This window comes from Acomys minous (assembly GCF_964271855.1).
Source record: "Acomys minous genome assembly, chromosome: 19".
Lineage (NCBI taxonomy): Eukaryota > Metazoa > Chordata > Mammalia > Rodentia > Muridae > Acomys > Acomys minous.
The window spans coordinates 51535542-51557112 of record NC_140499.1 but is presented as its reverse complement, the minus strand read 5'-3'; the positions used below and the strand labels follow the sequence as shown (position 1 = coordinate 51557112).

Here is a 21571-nt window from a genome sequence, read left to right as displayed (position 1 = left end):
GAGGCAAAGGGTTATTTCATTCTTCTTGAATCTGTTGAGGTTTGCTTTGTAACCAAGTACATGGTCAGTTTTGAAGAGCCTTCTATGAGGTGTTGAGAAGAAGGTATATTCTTTTGTGTGTTGGAGGAAATATTCTGTAGATATCTGTTAGGTCCTTTTGATTCATGGCATCTACTAGTTTCATTATTTCTCCATTTAGCTTCTGTCTCAGTGATGTTGTATGTAAGAAAATTTACTTTCAATTAAAAATATAAGCGATGTGGTACTGTTAAGGTTTGAATACAAAATGAGTTTTTAATCCTTGTGGCAGTGTTCTGAGAGGCTCTGAAATCCTCAGTTATTTGGAGGAAGTGGGTGACTTTGAGTGTGTTTTTAGAGTTTGTACTCCTTCTCTGTTCTCTCTGCTTCTCCCTGCTTTCTGCCCACTGTGAATTAAAGAGCCTCTTCCTTCCACATCCTCCCATGGTCCTGTTTTTGCTTCACCATAGATCCAGAATCAACAGACCCAATGCATAAGGACTGAAATCTCAGAAACCATGACTCACTAGAAACTTCTACGTCTTAGTTTCTTTTCATGCTGGGACAATACACCATGATGCAGGCAACTTGTGATTTCAGAGGGTTAGAGTCCACGATGACAGAACAAAGGCATGGCAGCAAGAATGGCTAAGAATTCACATCTCAATCTGCAGGCAGGATATAGGCAGCACATTAGAAATTGCTGGAGTCCTTTGAAACCTGAAATCCCATCTCTATTGGCACAGCTCCAGCAGGACCACACCTTCTAATTCTTTCTATGCAGCTTCACCAACTGGTGATCAAGTAGTGAAACATATGATCCTATAAGGGCCACACATCTTTAAGTGTTTATCTCAGGAAACCAGGAAAAGAATCATCTTAGCAGGAAAAAGAAGAAAATATTAAAGGAGGGCAGATAGTAGAACATAGGTGATATGAAGGAAAGGAGAATTATCAGGGGTAATTTAAGTAGGAAGGGAGGAAGAGGAGGAGTAAGTAACACTAAAGATATTCTTAAAGTGATATGGAAACCTACTACTTTATAAATTACACAAATCATACACGTACATATTTCTAGTTCTATGCATTTTTCTCCAAATGTTACGGTTTCATCTTTTTTTTTAAACATCTGAATCATATTTCATTATGCATACATACACTTTTTAAAAAATTATTAACGTACCCATTGCAACTTGTTCTAAATTTATAATGGGTTTGCAGTTATGTGAGGAATGTCTGTATCATGTTATGAATAATTATGACTTGGTTTCTTTGTTTTTTTCATTTGGAAATTAAGCATGACATAAGGAAATTTTATCGTATGTCAAGTTGATAAGAGGTGGGCATGAGATGGCTCTTCTTAGGTGTGAACTTGATTAATCTGGAATTAACCAAAACCCAGGCATCCTAGGGTCACCTATGAAAGATTTTTTTTCTTAATTAAGTCATTTTGAAGTGGGAGGAACCACATTTAATCTGACTCTTTTTAGGCAGGAAGATATACCTTTAAATCAGATATTTTGAGGTTAGATCCACTTTTTAATTGGGCCACACTTTCTGTCAGCTGCTTATATAAATAACAAGGAAGAAGGAAGCTTGCTCTCTTTGCCTGCATGTTTCCACTCCAGCTGGTGAGTTCATTCCTTCACTGATATTAGAGTCTATTTCTTTGAGATCCCTGTGCATACTGAAAACCAGCTGAGACATCCAGCCTTGTGGACTGCACAACTGTTAGATTCTTGGACCCTCTATTTATACACGGCCATTACTAGACTGGATGGGTCATGGGCTGTAAGCAATGGTAATAAATTGTGTGTGTGTGTGTGTGTGTGTGTGTGTGTGTGTGTGTGTGTGTGTGTGTGTTATTATCTGTTTCTCTGAGGAACCTGACTAATACACTAGTTGAAGAATATTAATGTTGTTTTCAAGTCCTAGATACTGTGAACAGAACAGCAATGAGTATGACTGAGCAGAATAGGTAATCAGTCTTTTGAGTCCACATGGAAAGGAGTGATAAACCATGGATTATATTGTAGATTTATTTTTAAATCTTTGATAATTGGCCACATTGATTTCCAGTGTGACTCCATAAGTTTACACTCCCACCAGCAAAGGATAATGAGGGTTCTTCTTTCCCAACTCCTCTCCAGCATTATCAGAAGTTTTCTTTGAATTTCAGCTATTCTAGCTGGGGCAAAATGAAAATCTAGAGCTGTTTTGAAGATATTTATTAGCTATTTTAATTTCTTCCTTTGAGAACTCTCCATTCAGATCTATAACCCACTCTTTAATAGTTAAACTTGTTTCCTTGACTTTTTTTTTTAGTTACTTACTTATCAAGATGGAATTCTTTACAAAACACCACAAATGATCAAAATATAAAGAACAGTTGATTGGGGGGGGTACAATTACAACTCAAATCTTGCATATGATGTTCAAGGAACATTGAAGAAAACATAATGAAGAGATTGTAAGAGCCAGAGAATCAGGAAATATTCTGTGGGGTTTTATTAATTAGAAATGATAGGGAAGCTAATGCTACTGCAATAATATGGCTTCCTAAGCATTACCTGAACAATGACATGACCAAGGTACATACAAATATGGAAGGAGGCATGACATAGTGCCCCACCCCAAGACAAAGGACTACAGAAAGCTAAAGACTGATAAGAGAGGGAGAATTAGTCCTCCCTGTGGATGAACTACATACATAGTTGGATATCCAAGATAATTTGGTTAGCCATGAAATCATATGCACACAAGGAACACTAAATGGGCTCAGCAGATTGTATTTATATATCTATGCATTTGTGCATATACTTCACAATAATAAATATAAGAACCAGGGCTTGAGGACAACTGGGGCAAAACCTTGTCTGAAAAGAACAGACAGGACTATTGCACTCATTAACACACAGTAGCTATTGAGATGCCTGTACAAGAACTAAAGACTAAACAAGTCAGTATTTCATGATGGATTAGGAAAGGCACACAAGCTCCCAGTCATAGCTGAGGAGCTACTGACAGTTGATGGCTTCTGGAGGAAAAAAAACAGTTTTCTTTGGGGATATAGTCCCTGGTATGTTGAACACACACACACACAAACATGCACGTGTCCACTTGGATATGAACAGGGATACATGTCCATGCACACACATATACACCCATAGACATTAAGTTGGAAGTGAGATGTTGGGCAGGGGCAATACAGGAGGAGTGTGTGTGTGTGTGTGTGTGTGTGTGTGTGTGTGTGTGTGTGTGAGAGAGAGAGAGAGAGAGAGAGAGAGAGAGAGAGAGAGAGAGAGAGAGAGAGGAGACAGACAGACAGACAGACAGACAGACAGAGAGGGGTGAAGGAAATTAAAACAGTGTAATATGTATAAAATTCTCAAAGAAAAATTTAAAGTACTTAAAATTGTTTCTGCCAGACATTTAGTTATAATTACAATAAAATTAATATAACTGTTCTTTGTATGAAAATAAATTCTGTAAAAATAATATTTCAAAGATGAAGTCAGAATAGGACATTGAAAAAAAAAGTTTAGATGGCTATTCTGTGGTGTTGACAGAAGATGTGTGTTTGCCCTTCTGTGTGTTGTGAGAGCCCAGTGAGATTATAGTCCCTGTTTTACACCGAGGGATTCAGCACAGAAGTGACCTCTTCAAGGTTAACATGGCTGCGTGATTTCCTGATTAGCTGTTGCATTAGTTGGAGGGGATTTCAGTTCTCTCCTAGTCACGGCCCCAGGGATGGAATAGCGCTTGTTCCCAGAGGCTTTGGGCTTGTAACTACTTGTGTTCTCTTTGCACACTCATGTAATCTGATTTCTCTCAGTTGGCATTCAGCTCCGTCTCTTATTTTCTTAGCTACTGCTCTCCTGGTGCTGCCGCTTTAATCTCCGCAGCTGTCTCTGCTTCCTAACACGGCTGCCTTTTGTTTTTCTCGTTCTGATCTCTACACCCTTCTTTCTCTATTTTCCCACTGTATAAGTTTTTCTTTATTTTACTCAAACTTCTTGAGTGTACTGGTTAGCCCTCACTCTCTCCACATCTCATCCGTGAAATTTTATAGTCTGTTTCTGAAAGTCACCTTCCTGCTCTCACTCCTCTTCTTAAGGATGCAAGTGTCATGTAAAGTTTCATTCTAGCTCCCTGGGATGCTTTGTTACATTGTGGATTCCCCTTGTATCCCTTAAATGTCACAATTTCTGTGAGTTCCGCCCCCCCCAGCCCATCTTTTACAGATATTTTTATCCTTAGCAATTCTCTCAAACAGGAGGTTATAAATTTTTTACTTGCTGTTCATGTCTATGGTGGTCGTTTATGAACTGTTCTTTCTTACCAAGATGCTGAGCCATTTATTTCATCCTCTGCCAGACACCCATCCTTCCATATTTTGGGTTCTCTGGAAGCAGCTACAGAAAGGTGGGGACACAAAATGCTCATTAATTAACAACACTATGAAAGTAAGAAAATAAGAACTATTGGGCAGAAAGAAATACTTGACCTTGGAAAAGTTGGAAACCTTGTGGCCAGGAACTGCCCAAGTGAGGAGTCCTGAGCTATTTCATCATTGCCAGGGTCTTGGAATGCCACTTTGATACCCAGTAGATGCAATCCACCTAGAGGAATGGTTCTTGCTCTATAGGACCGAGCAAACCTGGAAAGGGATGATTCATTTCCTGCAGCCGAGCAGCCATTCTTTCCCCACATCACGTGTTCTCCTGAATGCTTCTTCATTTACACATCTTCATACCCACATTCCTGATGTCGTCCAAGGATTTCATTGCTTTGGGGCTAGAACGCATTTAACCGCCTCCAATTGCCAATTCAATTAACATTTATTGAAATCCTATTAAATGACTGCTTCTATTAAATACACATGGGGATTTATCACTTGTTGTAAAACCTATATTTTAGATAAATAATAACATGCATTGATTTGGGAGGTCAAACCGTTTCCCCCCCGGACTCATATTCTGAAGGTAAGCCGAAGTCTCTGCATTGGAAGTTAGTTTTTCTTTACTATGGCAGAGGTTAGAGAAACAGCCATCTTGGACAGTTATATCTGACTGAGCTTTGAGGTGGAGAAGAGGGAGTATACGAACCCAGTGATTAGATGTGGAGGTGACCGTGGGAGTAGGACCTATTAATGGTGTTTTTGAGTAGAAGCTGTAAAACAACATCGTTTAATTGGCTTCATCACAAGAAAATTGACATTTTGAAATTAATTAGCTTCTTTCTTAAGCTTTCGTTCTCAAATAATTTAAATGTGAGGCTACAAAAAGCGTTATACTTTGACATTCTCTAATACTGCCTTCTACTAGCTGAGCCGGACAAAAGTATTATGTAGAATCCTGAGAAAATAGGAATAGGTAGTCCTTTGTAAAAGGTTATCAGCGGGCACCTCCCTCTCTTAGTGGAAACACACTTGAAGTGAGCCAAACTTGTTGACTGAAGGCAATTCATGTTGCTTACCTACTGTTTTCTCATCCTCCCTCCCCACTGCCATTGCTTTGTGTCTTGTTTTATTTTCTTCTGTTTACCTGCTTTGTTTTCATCCTGTTCTTCTGTTCTATGTGTTAACAATCACATAGATATTAACAAGTTGGCTTTACATGAATGAAGATCTCACCACCACCTCACACAGCACCTGATGAGCCGATTGTCCATTCCTTTCAGCATTCCCCTGTTTTAACTGTCAACTAGACACAGCCTTGAATAGCCTGCAAAGGGTGGCTCAGTGGGGACATTGTCCACATCAGGTTGGCCTATGGCAAGTGTGTGAGAGATTGTCTTGACTGTCTTCTTTAATGTGAAAAGATTCACCCTGAATGAGCACAGCTCCTTCTGGTAGCAGCCTGGATAAAAGGATATGGAAGACAGAACTTTGTTTGTTTGTGTTTTTTTTTTTTAACATTGGCTTGGCCTTCACTGTCAATGGGGGAATTTATCTACCTTGTTGCTGCTGCTGCTGCTTCCTTGCCTGATGTTACAACCATCTTTTGGTGGGCTTCCTATGTGGACCAGTGTTGATGCCGCCCCCGACCAGCAGGAAAGACACCAACACCGGGAACTATTCTTGCCACAGTTTATTCAGGATCCTGGACTACCGGAGTGACCCCGGGAAAAGCTCCCACAGAACCTTTATAGTGTGCCTGGTCCTATCAGAGACTGCCACGTTGTCGCTCTTGGTTGGTGCGTTCGGATCACGCCACCTCACGCTATGCCTTATTTGAATCATGCTACCTCACGCCATGCCTTCAGGCATGCGCATAAGGGGCTTGCTCACTGCGCATGCGCAAAAGGGGCGCACTGCACATGTGCAAGGGGGGCACACTGCGCATGCGCATAAGGGGCGCATTGCGCCGGGGAAGCAGCAGGGGGCGCTGCTATCTGTGGCTCTCCACAGACCAGCAGCTTGCCAGAACTACAGGCATGTAGTACCATATTAGAACCACTAAAGTGCCCTATTCTTGTCCATTTTTTGGATTACTCACTCTGACCCTGTCATGTAGGATAATGAAATTTCTGTTACTCTCTAGTCATTCTATTGGTTCTGCTAATACAATTCAAAATGCTTTCCCTTCCATAAAGTGCTGGTCCTTTCCCTTACGCGCACTGATTGTGAAATTCTGGCATTTTGAGAGTGACATGGGGCAAGGCTACCTTTTATCATTTTGGAATATCAGACTTCTGCATTTTTTTTTCCTGAGACATTTTGTCTCTGGATAATTTCATGGTCTGTTTCTGTGTATCTTCCTTTAAAGTTATTTTCCAAAGATGGCTATCCTACATCAAACATGGTGAGTCAGTCTCAAGGGACAGAAGACTGAATTCCGGGACTTTCACGTCCTACTCAGGTAAGGAGCCATGCTGACAGATGCTTTCCTGAACACATGAATTTCAAAGCTCAGTCTAGGTATCATGGGCAAACCATGATGTTCTAACAGACTTATTTCCCTATTCCTCTTCATCTGATGGGTATACATAGACTCTCTGAGAGTGTCACTTATACTATGGTTTCCTCCATCAGCTTTAAAGCTAAGCTTTTTGAAGAAGTTCCAGGCAACCCATCTAGTCATGGATTCATCCCTTTATGTCACCTCAGACAGAGGCCCTGATGTTGAACCAAAAAGCTATTATATGCCTGAACTGTAGAAACACCGTATATATTTCTTTTTGAGAGGAATAACAAAAATAAAAAAGATAAGCAGTCCAAATCTTCTGACATAGTTTGTCTACCCAGCAACCGTGCTACTGACGTATAAGTGATTTTTGAGGATTGGAAGAGAGTACATGCCTGAGTTTGCCCATGCTGTTTGTCTGGATGGTTTCTAACTTAGTAAGAGTGATGCACATTCATCTCAGAAGTCAATTTACCCGTCACCATTTTCCCTCTGTCATACCATATACAAAATAGGTAAGGAATTCATCTCGTTTCAATTTCACATTAGTACAAGAGCTATCTTTGCATTTTGGTCCTTCAGATTAAATGTGGGTACTTCTGGGTATAGGGTTTTGTTCTTACGTAGTCTCACATGTACTAACTGTAATAACTCCGGACCAGAGGAGGTAGACAGAAACAGTCCAAACAGAAACATATCCATGTGGAATCTATCAGATAAAGGATTCATAATGCAGGAAGAGAATTGACCAGCTTGTCCAGTTTTATGAGGCTCCTTTAAAAACAAGTAGGACAAAATGTAATGGTTTGTATCAACTTTGGTTTTCCAAGTCAAAATGAGACCTTTCAGCAAAAATTTGTGTCACATCCCCCAAATGTTACCTATCTTCAGTTTCCTTCATAAAAGGCTTTGCCCTTTGTGAGCATGAGGAGATTAATACTGCTTTTGGGAAACTATCTCTCCTGGAATATTTGAGTGCATGTTGATCTCAGGTTACAGGTGCCCTGCCAGAGCAATCCTCTTAAAGTATTTGTGTGCTTAAAAGCCACACTGGAAGTCTTTTTTTCCTTGTACCTGCAAAAAAAGCAAAACTTTACCTGAGTTTCAGCCATGCCCACATGAAGCCGTTTAAATAATATAATAGCAAAGACCATAAGGATGACCACAGTGAACTATCTTCTATGTGTTCACCATAGAAGTCCATTAAATCGTGATGCTCTTCTGGAATCTGTCATGTTAATGTGGTAATACCAAGTAAGGCTTGTTTTTATTTTTGAATTTGACAGTATTACGTAAAATAGAATGATTGTCTTAAATAACTGTCTTGACTAAATTATTATAAGTGAAATTTCGTGGCAAATAAGTTTATGAAAATGCATGTATGCTTATATATTCACATCTACTTGTACACACTACAGTGCACTCATAGTATAAAACAATGCAGTGAATTAATTTGTTAGGAGAAAAGCCCTTTAGCTTGACTCAACTAATTTTGGGAAACATCTCTTGACATTTTAGATCCCTCAGTATCTGATTGAAACTATGCCCTGAGCGTCTGTAATTATGGAGTTGTGCTGGTACTGTGCTGGCAGTGTTCTGGGGAGCAATGCTATTGTCTTCAACACAAACAGATCCCCTGGGAGAGTTACATGCACACACCTACGTTATAAATCAAATTTGACTCACACTTTCTTTTGAAGCTAGAGAAAAGGATTTATAAGGTGTGATAGGCTTTTTCTCTTCTTGGAATGAAATTCCCTTTTCACATTTTAGAATGAGTGTAATATGTCTTCACTGCATCTGAATCCATCCTGGCTCATGTCAGATTGGATGATATTGTTCATTAGTTTTTAATGTCACTTAAGAGGCATTGTCTGCGGATAGCAACCAACGCATTCTTCTTTCTCCTATGACTTACTCGAAAGTTAATTCAGTGTTGATTTTTTGAAAAGTTATGAGTTGAAACTTATAGAGAAAAATATTAAATGATAAAGCCTTTGTCAGAATTAAACAAACACAAGTCTCTTTGGATCCAAGGTGCAGAGATTTTTAGCTATGAGAAATAATATCAGTAAGTGGGAATGAAAACACCAGATGCCCTCTGAGACAAGCGTCTTGTGGTGCTGCATAATCCAGGTTAGTGGAAAGCACAGGGGAGGATAGAGGAAGTCCTGCTGCTCTGGGAATTGTCAGATACTTTGTTAACACTCCTCACATTTGTGTAACTCTTACTTGTGTATCCTATTCTTTAGCTTGCAATTTGTTTTGGTATATTACGCTTATTCCCTCTTAGGCTATGTACGGGCTCTTGGAGAGAGGGAAGGGATTTTTTTTTTAAAACTCCATTAGCATGGCCTAGTGTACAGATTAGTACTTAACAGATATTTAAAATTCTTGACTAATTGATCTTTCCTTCGTCAAACTGATACTTCTCCCCTCCAATGAGTTAATTGAAATCCATTTGGCAGTAAATGGCCATGAGACAGTAATCCATGAAAGAAAAGCTCATGAGATCCAGGGTGAGCCATCCATCAGGGTAGGTGGAATCAGCCTCTCAGAGTAAGCTGGGAATGTTGGATATAGTACAGATGAATAAGGTGATTGTTCTCTTGCATGGAAGCTGATTAAGGAATCTATTGTTTATTTATTTATTTTTCTTCTTATCCACCCCAGAAAGTTGTTCAAAACCATATCAGGTAAGAACTCCTGATAAAGAAGTGACAGTTACACACATGAGACAATAAAGGCTCCTGTGATTGGAGGATAGGAAAGTAATATGATGGAACTTTGTCTTGGTTCCTCAAGTCATTTAATGTGTCTTGCCAGCACAAACTGACACTCAAGCAGAGTTGAAGCCAATTGAATGCCCCAATATACTGCAGCCAAGAGACAGAACTAGGGGCTGAATACCATGACCTACATTTGTATGGAATTTTTATACTGTTGGCAAACTATAAATTTTATCTTATGGTAAACTTTCATAAAATTCTGGAGAAAGAAACGTTTCACTTTTTTTTTCTGTATGGTAAAAACTAAGCCTGTAACACCACATTTCCAAATGTTGTGAGCCCTTGCTTTTCCCTTGCTGCTTAAATATTTATACTTAACGTTTCTAAGGTAAATTAAACATCAATACACTCCGAAGTTGAGACTATTTCATAAGAACATTACTACATTTGAAGGTGAAAGATGAATTTAAAGATTTTATGGTGGGAGAGCTACTTACTGTTTTGTTCAAGCAGAATCAATTTCAGTTTGTTGCAGTCTTAATGTCTGAAATGTAAGAATAAAAATTCATCTCAGAAACAGGAAGCAACTGTCTAACACCTATTGCCTGCTTTTAGTATTTTATATCGATTCTACTCACTTTCAAGGCTATAATGGCTGCATTTTCCACTGTCTTTTAAAGAGAGAAAAGGATCTCAGTGTTCTATTTCTGAAATTCCTCACATACAATATTATTTACAAATTTTCTCTGAATCTAAATTTTTAAGATCATGAGATAATTCAGGGTCCATTTCTGGAAATCACACTACCAAATGGAGGGAGAGAGTGATGGGTTTTATTTTGACAAAATAATCTAATTTAAAGTGGAAGACCTAAATCCAGAGGGCTGAAATTTCTTGCCCAACCTTAATACATTGATTATTCACCAGTGTTTAGTTACTCAACCTAAAGATAAGGTTGCTGTCTTTAGGTAACTTAGAACACTAATTATAAATAAATATTGGTTTTCATACCTACAATTGTAGACAAGATTAACTGTTTTAAAGAGACAAGAAAGTTGGTGCCACAGTAAGAAGAAAACTAAAAGAAAATTGCATGTATGTATATTTGCATTACATTAAAAATACCCAAGAAAGCCAACTTTGTGAGAGGGAGTTTATTTTCCTCACAGTTTTGGAGAGTCAAGTGTGCAGCATTTGTATAGTCTCACTTTTGCAGAGAATTGCATGGTGAACAATAACTGAAGCATTTGAGGTGATAGGAAAGAGGAAGAGCAAGCTGGGTAGGAAGAAATGTGAGCACTTATAATGACCTTACCAAAGATTCCCAGGTAAGCTACCTTCCAGAACATTCCTCTGATCCTCTGAACCTTCCTGGGACCCACCTCTTAACGTGTCACCATCTTCAACAGTGCCACCTTGGAAGCCAACCTTTTAATTACTATGAGTTTGTCAGGGTCTTTGAAACCCACACACAAATCATAACAAGATATTTTAAGGTCTTTAAAAATTTTATATTAGTAAAGGAAAACTTTTATGATTTTTAATAAAGAAACCGTCAATCCTAAGATGAATGGTATGGTGAACAAATCCATGTGAATCACAAGCAGATTGCTCAGTGGTGCTTAATTCTAGAAAGTAAAGTTCTTTGATAGGTAAAAGTAGCTTAAGCATTAAGCAAATTATCCAAACAATCCCCTCAGTTCATTTTCTTCTTAGATCAATTTTAGATTTCTGGTATCTGAGATAATGACATAGATATATACTGAACATAAATAAAAAAATATATATATATTCCATATTTTCTTTCTCCATTATTTATTTGGTGACCAACTAGACTGATTTTATAATTAATTACATGAATAATGCTATAGTTAACAGGGATGCTGATGGCCCAGTGTTATGCCGACTTAGATTATTTTTAGCCTATGCCCTGAAGTGTTATACCTGGACCACATGAGTGTTCTTCTTTTAATATTTTGAAGAACCTCTATATGGATGCCCTTAGTGGCTGGACCAATTTGCATTGCTATGAGTGGTGTACAAGGCTTCCTTTTCACATACATCCTTAGCAGTTTCAGAGTTAGCAGTCTTACATATAGGTCTTCAATTTGTTTGGAGTTAAGGATTACAAAGGGATGTAGTGGATTTTTTTGTAAGTTTGGATCCTCTATGGGAAAGTATGCCAATGGATTATAGAAGCACTAGTAGAAGCCATCTGTTTCCTGGAAGGGTCATAGTAGATTGCTTAGATGAACTCTTTGGTTCCCAGGAAGTCCTTGGTTCTCCCCTATTAGCCCTGACTCTGTAGCTGTATGCTCAGAGGCTTAGATTAGAGATAGTGCAGGGTTTGGAGGAGGGAAGTAGTCCTTTGGCTCCTACTTCCAAGCAGTTATTGGTGAACCAGATCTGCCCATAAATTCCCAGGAGCTAAGTAAGTGAGCCTTTCCCTGACACTCACCTGTTGGCTTTGTTTCTTAACAATTAGACTTTATAATACAAACAAACTATCCTATACAGGAGGGAAAAAAAGGTTAAAGGGAAACAAGAATAAAACTTTCAGGTATCAGCTCCACAGGATGGATCTCTTGGTGTCTGTGGGCCTGCACACTGATCCTTTCCCCATCCAAGATCTGATCCTCACCGATCTGCACCTGCAGCCTTCTCCTCCCCTCTCTGCCTGCATCCCTCTCTAGGGCGCAATGGCCTGTCTTGCCTCTGGGTCCCGCCTCCCATCAATGTTTGATTAGAAACTCAATAACCAGAGGCCCCAGTCTGTTTTCTGAATTCTGGCCTGAGGATGGGTCCACTCAGTCTAACACAATGTCAATCTCAGTGGGGGGTATTTGCGATGTTTCCAAGGGGTAAAGCCCGCCAAGACTGCTTTCACCTGGGACGAAGCCTGCAGTTCTTCCACACTCAACCTCTATCACAGTGCTGTGCATTCTGTGGGAATGTTGGAAAAAACACTGAAATATTTGACTTCGGCTCCTTGAGTGAGTTCTTCAACTTTTCCTGAAGAGACAAAGGAGACTTCCTGGAGGCATGCTTGCACAGTCAGAAAAGGAATGAAGTCTGGGAGTGTGTTATTATATAAACCTGTCTCTTCAGAGCCCAGAGAACAGGCATGGCTGGGGGACCAGAATCAAGCAGACACCATCTGCAGATAATTCCTGAGAAGATCTGACCCTCCCCAGTGACTTAGACAGAGAAATCCTCTACCTCTTCTCGAGTGCCCTCTGACTTTTTGCTCAGAGTCTGGGTAGTTCCTGGACCTGACAGGAAGCAGTGTGGCTTTTATGTGTGGCTTTAGGACTAGATCTAAGGTGCCTGTAACCAGTATGAAGCTTTTAGCTCTTGAAACTAAAAATAAAGAGTTAAACTGGTGGCTTCTAGTTAGCAACAGTGACCAGAGTTTAGTCATAAACAAAGAAATGAAGGCTTTTAGGCTCAAAAATATGCCTCCTACTGAGCTGTATGCTTCTTTAGGGGAAACAAAGTATTTTTCTGAAGATGATATTTTCAGCTATTTTAGGTGTTCAACAACGTTTGTTGACTAAAGGCCTGACTCCTAAATCAGACCATGACATAAATGCAGTCTCCTGCATCAACCTTTGTTTTGTAGAAAATAGATTTATGAGATACAGAAAAGAAGTTTGGCAACCATCTTATGCTGCTACTGTGTACCCCCCAATTAAGCCAAGTGAGCCTTCCTTAGCTCATAGATGACTGGTGGTGGTGGTGGTGGTGGTGGTGGCGGCGGCGGGGATCTATAATCTCGCTGAGTAATAATATATCAGGTAAACTATGTGATGATTTTCTTGGCAAGTGTAGAATTGCTGTACCCCTTCTCACGTGAGCCCCATCACAGATGCTAGACTCATGCTTCATAGGAAATGCTGGATGATATACAATGCACCGTAGTCTGTTATCTTTGCATTTTTCTCTTACTTCATAAAATGTTGTGATAGCACTGGTTTATTAGTGTCGAATCTCTGAAAGATAATTTCATTAACCAATAATGATCTCAAGTTGAGATGATTTTACCAGCTTATTCTATACAAAAAAAATTGCTTAAAATGCCCTGCTAATTTCTTCATGGATTTTAATGTTGCAATAACTGTATTTTTTATTAGACTCGAGCATATTATTATTTTTTGTTTATTAGTAGCTTTTATAAATAGCTATTTCAAAACGCACGTTCCAAAGTTTTTCTTACCTCTATATTGTTATCCAAATTCAATAGGTGTGATTAGGCATTGCTTGAATAATTAGAATATCTGTATTTATTATTTAAAGATGCACCCAGTGTTGACATTTAAGTGCTAAGCTCTCAAAACTCTTATTTGTAAATGTAAGCCAATCTGTTACTTGGGGGTGAAAAGCAGTTCTTGAAGCAGTGTGGGATGCAGAGTGACTACCACACCATGTGAAAACACTGGGAAGAAGACCAACAGGGTTTTCCTGTTTGTCTGTTTGTTTGTTTTTAGAAGCCAACAAAAACAAAAATTAAGCAAGCTCAGGTCTCATCTAGCTCTCCCCTGGAAAGAACTCCAGGACCAGGGGCAGTTCATTTAGCTTATCCATCCTCAGTCGTCTTCTCTATTAAATTGATTTACTATCATTACAAGGCAAAATTAAAAAATCAATGCTGACCAGAATTAGCTGTGGTTTTTTTTTTTTAATCTCTCACTGAGATCTACTTGTCCTGTTAAGTGCCTGGCAGCCATGCTGCCAGGGCCTTCTGCTTCTGAGCATCACTTCAAAGGAGTTTCTTCAACTGTCATTCTCTTTCCCTGGCCATCCAGCGGGGGAGGGGAGAGGGGAGCCGGGCAATGACTTCTGCCTCCAGTGCCTCTATGGGGCCAACGGAGACATTGCACTGAAAGCACCCAGAAGACTGTTTCCTCCTCCTCTGGTAGAGCCTCTTAGTCTTTCTTCACTCACTGCTATTTTACCTGAGAACTGTTTTCAAGACCCCAGGGATACAGCTATAATACAACAGATGTTCAGACCCAACATTTACCGATGATAAGTCATAAGGAAATATATAAGGCAATTCCTTGATATAAATATAATTTCTTCACTTATTAAAGAAGCAAACACATTTGCATAGTAACGAATGTGCTTGTTTATATTTTACATACAGAAATAAATCCTGGATGAATATTGATGCTTGACATTTTTCAGAGCTGAATAATATTTTGATTTTTATTGCTCTCAGTCCTGAAAATGTATTTCATATAAGTATGTAGTACTAAATGACAGAAATATGTTTGGGTCAATTTAAGATTTTGTTGATAATATTGTTCTAAAGGAAAACAAAAATTCACTAAACAGGGTTGGGTTTGGTGACACATCCCTTTAACTTTAGCATTTGTGAAGCAGAGAAGAGTAGATTTCTATGAGTTAGAGATGAACCTGTTTAGTTCTAAGCCAGCAGGAGATACACACTAAGACCCTGTCTCAAAGTAAATGATTATTCATTTTAATTATTATTATTATCATCATCACTGTGTGTGATGTATATATGTGGAATCTCTTGCATGCCACAGTGTGCTTATGAAGTTCAGAGAAAAAAGTGTCAGGAATTGGTTCTTTTCTCTCCCTCTGGGATCTCAGCATTAAACTCAGATCATTAGGCTTACATGTAAAGCCATTTAATTGACGGTCAGAAAGTAACTAACATTTTTTTTGACATTTATTGTATGCATACAAGTGTTTTGCCTGTATGTATGTGTGTATGTATGTATGTATGTATGTATGTATGTATGTATGTATGTATGCCATATGCATGTCTAGTGCCTGAGGAGGCCAGAAGAAAGCTTCAGATCCTCGTAACTTGGATTTGTATATACTTATTAACAAAAATGTGAGCACTGGGTGCTGAACTCAATGTACACTCTGAGAAAGTAAGAAATGTTCTTATCCACCGAGCCCCAGACAACAAATTAAAAAACCAAACATCCTACAATGACATCCTATGATAGATTACCTGGATATGTAACATGGTGAGACAACATAAGAACATATTAAATGCTTTAAAAAAAACAGCTGATATGTCATATTTCAGTAAGAGCGGGTAACTTTGTACATTAGCGATCCTGTAATCCACAACCTATGGCAGTCTTGAATATTAGTCAGAGTGTTTCAGATAATGTTTTGATTCAGTATGGTGCAGATGTTGCGCTCATGGTGCACATATTCTGTGTTCAGGAGGAAGGCTGCCACAGAGGCAAGCACACTGCTGCATGAGAGAACTTCCAGGAGTACCTTGTGTTCACCGCTCATTTAACTTTGAGTTTTCATTTCTTCTGATCCTTGTTCATTTATAAACCTCTTTCGGTTACCAAAGATTTTTTGTGACCCCTCCACATTCAGCTATATGGTCCTATATATTTAAGAAGTGGGGCTCTCTCTGGTCACCATTAGTTATTATCTATTGCCTCAGTGATACAGGTTTGCTAAGCAGCAGCAAATTTGCACATTTTGTATTGTAGTTGGAAATAACAGACAGAGAAGAGAGAGAACAAGCTGGAGTGAGTCCAGTACTCAAACACGCATACTTTCTCCTGCTGTCAGAAATAAAGTTTCTGCTGAGGATTAAGTACACGATATGGGTTCTGATGGAGGCAGCTTTGCTGCTGTGATGAACAATCACAGACATCAATACACCCACAGAAACTAATCCTGACCTCCGCTTACCCACTCCTGATGCTCTGAGCTTTTATCCCGGATCTCAAATATTGCCTCCTCTTTTTTCTCCTTTTAAAGTCAATAAAACCTTCAAAGATCTTTAGACTTATAGATTTAGGCTGCAAATCCATTCATTCCAGTTGCTGTGTTTTGAAAATTTAAAAGATAACCACAGCATCACAGCCACAATGTATTCATGAGTTCCAATTAACATGGCTCCAATACATTCAGCTTTCTACACTAGTATAAATTGTTAACATTTTTAAATTTTTTTTGAGAATGTATTAAATGAGCACTGTGTTGGTATCATTTCTACCCTCCTCTTTCATCTCTCCTACTCCTCCCATACCTCTCTCAAATTCATATGGTTCTTTAATTGGTTTTACCTATGTATATACATATATGTATGAATATACAGTGTATTGAATCCATTTAGTGCTATTTTTGTGCACATGCGTTTAAGGCTAATTGTTTGGGATTGGACAATCAATTAGGAGGTTCCTCCTTGGGCTAAACTATATTCCCCTTCTCATCACCAACTGTCTGTGGCTCTTAATCTAAAGATGGGGAGTTTTCAAATTTCCCTGTCCATAACAGCATGCACTATGCAGGCTTTGTGTAGGCAACCATTTTGTTGAGCTTTACTGCCTTACAGCAGGCATCTTAGTATTCTGATTCTTATAATGTTTCCACAACAGTCTTAGATATACAGGTTATGTTACAGATATAATGATTCCAGCTGGGCATCCCAAGGTCACTTCTTCAGACTTTTTAAACACAAATTTATGTTCTTTCTTGAAGTGACACGGGCAATGATAACATCAACAGAACTCATTGTACCTTAGAGGACTAACTAGCCAGCATTAGGCTTTATTCTAAGGTTTGAAAAGCATCATCTACATGTAATATTACAACAACCCCTTTTCCCATCATAATCTGCATTTTCCAAATGATGAAATTATAGTTCAGACACTCATGGACAGAAAGGTTCAAAGGTAGTTAGTTGTGAAATCAGAATTTTAGAATGCCATTGGTCCATTAGGTAAGGAAAAACTTGTAAAGATTTGTCTCTGTGCTTTAAAAAAAAATATCTTTTAGAACAGAATTAGCCTTTTGTCAACTTTGCAACTTTCTCAGGGGACCGGAGACTTTTCTGGAACGCAAACATTAAGAGAGGGAGCGCCATTTTTGCTGTTGTGAAAATGTAGAGTATGGCTGTCAGGAATCTTCCAGTTTGCATCCCTACCCCATTAAGCAAGTAGCTTACGTGGATGGCCACAGCAACTGCCAAGTCAAGTCAGGAGGAACTCCCAATGCATGGCCAATAGTGCTGCCAGCTTTTGCTCAAGAAGTTGCTATTGTTTATCGTAGAAATACATAACAGGTTGAGTGTGGCAGCTATATCAAAAGTGGTTGCATTTTCTTTCTGTCTTTGCAGTTTCTTGGCAGGTTGTTTGTGACATAAACCACAGTCTAGTTTATTTATTCTCTCTGAATCTAGAAGTTCTTAGGTGAAGACTTTGCAGGTTAGTTCTTCAATTTCACCCTCTAAACATATGGGAAAACAAGTGGATATAAAAACCAACATGGTCATGATCACTTACACACACACACACACACACACACACACACACACATACACACAGAAGCACTTACACACATACTTGTGCAGACAGCACACACATTAATTGGACTTAAAAGTTGATGCTCTTACACAATCATCTAACATAAGTAATCTTCATTTATTGATTCAAACTTAATGGCCAAGTCAAAGTACAGAATAGTTATAGGAACTGTGCACCAGATGGAAGAAATGATTTTTTTTTTACTCATGAAAATGACAATGGAGAAAAGCTTCCTCTTGACTGTGGGTTTTAACATGTGTAGCTGGTAGTGAGTGTATGAAGTAAGCCCAAGAGTGATCACCCCGATTTTCTAAACTGTCCTGGGAGTACAGGTTAGGAGAAGCCAGGTGACCTATTCAAGAGGAAGTGCCATTGTTCTTGTCAAAGTCACCATTGATTTTCTCTCAAGTTTCTGCAAGGACTCACAGGATAAATTTCTATCTGCTACAAAACGGGGAGGGGTGTTCTCAGATAGACTTCTATGATTTAGAAATCTGCACGTTTAAGGGGAAAGAAATTCGACAGAATAACTGATTTTCCTTTAAACAACTCTTGGGGTTCCTTAAGACCAGAGTGGTTTAGAAAACAGGAACTAATCAAGTCCAAATTATTGACTTTAGATATCTCAGAAGAAAAGGCCTGTGATAGCAACTGAATTCAGGAAGGACATCCTCTTCCTACTTATACATATGATGCGTCACCATGTAGTTTGTCCTGTGCTTGCATGTATTTATATGTTGATAGAAAGCTTGTCAAATTTGACGGGCTAAATCAACGGTTAGCTGTTTCAAATCTGAAGCATTAATTAATTGGTAATCATCTCTCCTATACGGAATCAAAGTTATGTCTCTGGGGATTCTCATCATGCATTTTATCTCAAACATTTCAAGGCTGTAACTCATGACAGTCTTAGACACAATGTGTGTGGATGGAAGTAACAGACGATGGTAGTTTTGAGTAAGCTGCTCGTGTCATTCCGCATCTGAGCAGAGTCCCCACTGCCTATTATCACAACTGCTAGAGCACCCCCATCACCTTTAGGTCAAAGATACATTTTTAATAAGGAGCCAAAATCTCAGTTGCAAGACATAATGGAAAGTAACAGCTGGAAAGATATTGTTAATGTCTACTGGGTAATCAAAACGAGGCTTCCAGATAAGCACACAAAATGAAATACATATTTATTTGAGAGCTCACAGTGCTCCACAGAGCTCTGAGGGGCTGTCAGATAAATAGCAGGATGAGGGGAAACGAGGGTAAGAAACGATGTGTGACAGGCACAGACACCTCTGGCTTCTTTCTCTGGGCTGATCTTCACACACTCTCATGTGAGCTACACTCTACCTCCTCTGCCTGTGCACTCAGGTTCTGCTATCCTTTTCACATTATTGTTCCTGGGGAGATCAAGTGCTTTGTGCATGTTAAATCTTAACCGATTGAGGACAAGCAGGGAAGAAAGGAATTCTCCTTGGTGGGTATGGACTGCTAACTGTGTAAGCAGAAGCTGGCAGACATCAAGTCACAAAGGGAAATACAAAAGGTACCAATTTATCACTTCTTAGATTTGCTTTCCTTTCTTACCTTTTTTAAAAAAAAAACTATAGATGTTTTGAGTATTTGTGTAAACACAAAGGCCCGTCTGCTGAACTTGTCATACTAAATGGTGTCTTTAAAAGAATATTCACTGGGGCGGCTTGGTGCTGATGGTGACATACAGGGACAGCTTCAGCTAATTAGAGGATTGAAGTAGGACGTTTACTTGAGCCTAAGGGTTTACAAAGAGCCAGAGCAATACAGGTGCTAAAATCCATGGAAAGGTCTAGAAGGGCATCGTGGGAGAGTCATAGTCAGATAAATCCTAAAGAAGAAAATAAGACCAGCTAAAGAAGGCAGATGATGCCTTCCAGGTTTATATCCTCCCAGGAAATGGAAACAATGTTCGATGCAAAGATGAACATGTAGGATGCATTTCCATCTTATAAACAGCTAAACAGCAAAATCCCTATTAAAAAGTGGTGACTCTTAAATAACAGAGAGATACGCTGGAGAGAAGTTCAGCCAGTAACTGTTTCTGAGGTTAAGAAGAAAGGGAAACAAATGGTGACTCTCAAGGCATTCTGGGGACTGAATAGACTGGGAGGGATCGCATCCACTGGGCTGAGGGACGGTACGAGGAGATAGTGGGATAAGATTTTTAAAAATCTTACTTTTGCTATTTTGAGCAACCTAAGGATATATAAGCATAAATGTCTAGTGGGGAATGGTATACTTAGGCTAAGGACAGAGATGGGAAATCTGACCTGAGACATATTAAACTTCTAGGTTTCCGTGCTAATTCAAATGAGCAGATTTCATGAGATAATCCAGGAAGACTGGAGGGGAAATGGGCATCCTGAGAATTCCATCTCTGATATTCAATGTTCAGAAAAAAGACGAGGGTCTGAGGGAGGTGATGAGACTGACCTAGCATGTGTAGGCAAGGACTGCACAGTGGCAAAAACAGATCTGTAAAGGAAAAAAAATCCAGGCAGTGGGAGCAATCAGTTGGCAAGTGGATGGAACAAGATACAGAAAACAGGCCGATTTGTCAGCACACACCATTGGTAAGGACTTAATGAAAGAAAGGGAGTGGGAAAAATGTCACTGTGAAAATGGAGGTGAAAAGAAAAAGACAATGTAGTCAATGGAAAAGCAGAGGACACAGATCAGATAAGTGCTTCTTTTTTTTCCGATTTTTTTCTCCTTTATTAATTTATTCTTGTTATATCTCAATGGTTATCCCATCCCTTGTATCCTCCCATTCTTCCCTCCCTCTCATTTTCCCCTTATTCCCCTCCCCTATGACTGTTCCTGAGGGGGATTATCTCCCCCTGTATATGTTCATAGGGTATCAAGTCTCTTCTTGGAAACCTGCTGTCCTTCCTCTGAGTGCCACCATGTCTCCCCCTCCAGGGGACATGGTCAAAGGTGAGGCACCAGAGTATGTGAGAAAGTAATATCTCACTCTCCACTCTACTGTGGAGAGTGTTCTGTCCATTGGCTGGATCTGGGTAGGGGTTTAAGGTTTACCGCCTGTATTGTCCTTGGCTGGTGCCTTAGTTTGAGCGGGACCTCTGTGCCCAAATCTGCCTATCATAATGTTCTACTTGTAGGCTTCTAGGACCCTCTGTAGAAGTGCTTCTTTATTGAAGATCAGGGTTTCCATAAGCTGAAGAGAGAAATGGCTCAGGATAGACTGGCCTCAACAGTTGCAGAGAGACAGAATTGAGAACTTTGGGGATGTTGTCATGTGCTGTGGTGAGGTTTCTAAGACCTAGGCCGTGGGATCACGTCTACCTTCTACGAATTATAGCTGTGCAATTGCTAAGCCTGCAACCTAGGACTCACTGAGGGTGTCTCTCTCAGGTCAGCTATACCTAAGGTACCATGGTGGTGTCCTCGGATAATAGAAATCACTGCAATTTCCCACATAACTATTTATGGTAGTGTGCCTTAGAACTGAGGGGTTGAGTATAAGGATGGGCCAGGTTAAAACTACTTTTTAATGATAAATAGCACAAGTCTGCTGCTCAGGTTTACCCAAACTTCTAACTTCCCC

General features: G+C 39.4%; 1 long non-coding RNA gene across 1 annotated transcript in view; it reads right to left on the bottom strand.

Moving 5' to 3' along the window:
* The window catches only part of LOC311590058, a 30234-nt gene extending 15836 nt beyond the window's left edge, over window positions 1–14398 (bottom strand). The window contains exons 1-4 of the long non-coding RNA XR_014776747.1: window positions 13872–14398; window positions 10153–10199; window positions 7808–8000; window positions 4361–4433 (exon numbers count right to left, since the gene is read on the bottom strand). This is a non-coding gene — a long non-coding RNA (uncharacterized lncRNA). The remainder of the gene's footprint in view (window positions 1–4360; window positions 4434–7807; window positions 8001–10152; window positions 10200–13871) is intronic.
* Window positions 14399–21571: the final 7173 nt, after the last annotated feature.